The 3,488-nt window shown below is 40.8% G+C and overlaps 1 long non-coding RNA gene across 1 annotated transcript; it reads left to right on the forward strand.

Annotated features, from left to right (window-relative positions):
* The first annotated feature begins 1,151 nt into the window (after positions 1-1,151).
* LOC118239436 lies at positions 1,152-3,177 on the forward strand. The gene is made up of 2 exons (XR_004771521.1): positions 1,152-1,295; positions 1,906-3,177. It is a non-coding gene; the product is annotated as an uncharacterized LOC118239436 (long non-coding RNA).
* The last annotated feature ends 311 nt before the right edge of the window (positions 3,178-3,488 follow it).

Here is a 3,488-nt window from a genome sequence, read left to right on the forward strand (position 1 = left end):
ATTACCAAATAAGAATTAAATCATAATGATCTGTCAGGAGAATTATGAGTTAGAGGCCAGTCTAGGATACATAGGGAGTTGAAGTTAATAATACTTTGCATCAAAAAGAAGGGAGCAGAAAGATTGCAGGAACCAGAGAGTCAGATAATTTTGCTGTAAGATCTTGTCTTAGGAATGTCAAAAGCTACACCCATAAAGTCTCACCAACATGACTGCTCAAATAAGAGTCGAACAAAGACAACAACAAGAGACAAGCTAAGGTGAATGGAGGGAACAGATGCTCAGAATGCCTCAATCCTCTACAAAGAACTGGAGGTAACTAAGGAATGAAAAGACTGGAAAAACAGTCTTCCCCAAAGAAGAACACACCAATTAGTTATCCAATAGCAAATGGCCAGCCCTGAAAACATACATGGATTGAGAATATATATATATATATATATATATATATATATATATATATATATATATATATATATTGCATGTAACAACAGTTAATTAAAAAAAGAGGCCATGAATGTGAAAGAGCAAGGAGGGGTATATGGCAGGGTTTGGAAAGAGAAAGGGGAAGAGAGAAATGGTGTAGTTATAATATAATCTCAAAAATAAAAGAAGTAAGTAAAGAGGTGGAAGAGGAAAATCAAGCATGGTTCCTCAAAACTGTCATGCCAGCATTTAGGATGTACAGGCAGAAGATGATGATTAGGAGAAATCCAAGTCCAGCTTTGCTACATAGTATGGTTGAAACCTGCCTATGGGACATGTGACCCCATCTCAAAACAAGAACTTTCTCCATGAAGTGGGGGGGAAGAAGTATATTTTTCAGTGGGAAAATTAAGTCTATTGGTTTGTATGTGCCTTTAGGAGGCGTTAAAATCCAAAAAATGTATGGCTCTCTCTGTCTCTCTGTGTCTCTCTGTGTCTCTCTGTCTCTCTGTCTCTCTCTCTGTCTCTGTCTCTCTCTCTCTCTCTCTCTCTCTCTCTCTCTCTCTGTGTGTGTGTGTGTGTGTGTGTGTGTGTGATGTCACACACATGTGAAACATCTCTTTGATTGTCAGCTTAAGTATTCCACTGCCATATTGGGGATATTGACTTCTACTAACCTTGTCCAATACCACTTCTCACGACATTGATTGACCTTTCAGAAAACCCTCAAGTGTTCATATGAAGACTTCTATGTCTTATCTGAACTATTTCCAGTGGATATTATGGAAAGAGATCTGTGTCTTCATGCTGTTCACTTTGACATCTCACATTTCCACAAGACAGACACAGAAGACCAAATGAGGAAGAAGGTGAGTTCCAGTGCAGAGGAAATCAACTTGAAGCCAGAGGTCTAGAGATGAACTGGTTCCTTGTGGTGATATTTTGTTTATGATCTCACAAATAAAGCTTGCCTGAAGATCAGAGTGCAAAACTAGACACACTAGTCAGCCATAGAGGCCAGGCAGTGGTTGCACACACCTTTAATCCCTGCACTCAGGAGACAGAGGCAGACGGATCTCTTTTAGTTCAAGGCCACCATGCGCTACATGAAATTGATCCAGTTTAAAAGAGAAACAAAACTCACACAAAGGTGATCTCAGCACTTGGGATCACACACCTTTAATCTCAGCACTAGGGAGGTGGAGACAGGAGTGATATGGCTAGTTGGAGAAAGAAATATAAGGAGGAGGAGACAGGAGATCACAGCAGTCTGAGGAGCAGTGAAGTCAGAAAGCAAATTAAAGAAGGAAGGATTCATCGTGGCTCACAGTTGGAGGGTACAGTCTATAAAGGTGGGAAAGGCATGGCAATGGGTGGCTACTGGCTCATATCTACATGGAGCAGGTAGCAGAGAGGGATGATTGATGAGACTCAGCTTGCTCTCTCTTTTTCCTCTTTTTATTTAATCCTGCATTCCAGCTCCTGGGATGATTTCACTACACCCAGTTGTGCCTTCCCCAGTTAAACAAGCCTGGAAACACCCTTTCTCACATATCCAGAGCTGTATCTCTCTGGTGAGTATAAATCCACTCAAGTAGACCATGAAGAAATAACCATGACAATGGGCATCAAGGTAGATTCATATGACAATTAAACACTAATAAAATACCTGCCCATAATGGGTTTAAATTCTACAAGGAGGAGATAGACAACAATATTACTAACAAAGAAAACCTTTTTGGTTTGTTTGTTTTTAGTTTTTTGAGAGAGGGTTTCTCCTTGTAGCCCTGGCTGGCCTTGAACTCACATAGATCTGCCTGCATCTGGTGAGATTAAAGGCCAGCCCAGCCAAAGAAAATCTTCTTAAGAGGTAAATATGATTTGGGGAAATGCAGAGCAGGTAAGGAGAGCTGCAATAGGAAACTGTTTTAAGTATGACTGTTAAGGAGAGTGCGTCTAACAGGAACTCCTCCTTCACCCTGTTGACTGCATGGGCTTCAGTTTGCATCCTAGAACTATCTTCCATCTTTGTGACGTTTTGTCGGCACAGAACCCAGAGTTGCAAGTGTGGAACAGGGGCTCTTTTGAGAGAGAAGCTCTTGGAGATCAAGTATCTTGAGGCTGAAAATTGTTTACTGTGAAGAAGTGAAGACAGAAAAGCTGGCCTTTGTACAGCACACTGAACACTTGCAGCCAAGGATGGCAGCTGTTGGGCTCTGTGGAGCAAACATGTCCCTAGCAGCTGGTACTTACACAGTGATAGGGAGCCAAAACCCTTAATGAGAGGCTTGTTTCCCACCTCTGCCCACAATGGAACAACATCCGTCTTTCTCTAAGTAGAGCTTGCACTTAATCTGGGCAGACTGATGGAACAGCTCAGGAGTAGGCAACATTTGTAAATGTTTTAAGTACAAAAGATTTTGCTGTGATGGCTTCAGAGAGTCTTTTGTGAGTTTTGAGGGCCACAAATTCTAGAGAGAGCAATAAGATGTCTTCTCTAGACAGAAGCTCTAAAGTTAAGCTACAGTCTAACCCTTACAGCTCCACTTACTGAAAAGCCATTTGCCCACCCTAACCCCCATCTTCAGTTTTTTCCTGACACCATTGTGATAATCTTTCATTCTGTGATTGTGTCTCTACCTAGTCTTACATTGTAAGATTGGGGAATTTTCGAGAGTATGAGAAATTCTAATAGCATCATTATATATTGAAAATTCAAGTATATATTCAATAAATATTTATTGCACATCTTCTAAGTGGCATATTTTGTCCTCTGTGATTGGAACAAAGTATGTTCTTTCCTCATAGTTTATATGCCTAAAGAAGCCATCTCAAGAGTGGCTTCTTTAGCAGAAGGACATTTGGACTGTTCCTAGTGTGAAGAGATCATGAATAAACTACTATAAATGTTTACATATAGATTTTTGTTTTGGTTTGGTTTTTCAAGACAGGGTTTCTCTGTATTGCTTTGAATCCTGTCCTGGAACTCGCTCTGTAGACCAGGCTGTCTTCGAACTCACAGAGATCCGCCTGCCTCTGCCTCCCGAGTGCTGCGATTAAAT

This window comes from Cricetulus griseus, chromosome X (genome assembly GCF_003668045.3).
Source record: "Cricetulus griseus strain 17A/GY chromosome X, alternate assembly CriGri-PICRH-1.0, whole genome shotgun sequence".
NCBI classification, from domain to species: Eukaryota; Metazoa; Chordata; class Mammalia; order Rodentia; family Cricetidae; genus Cricetulus; species Cricetulus griseus.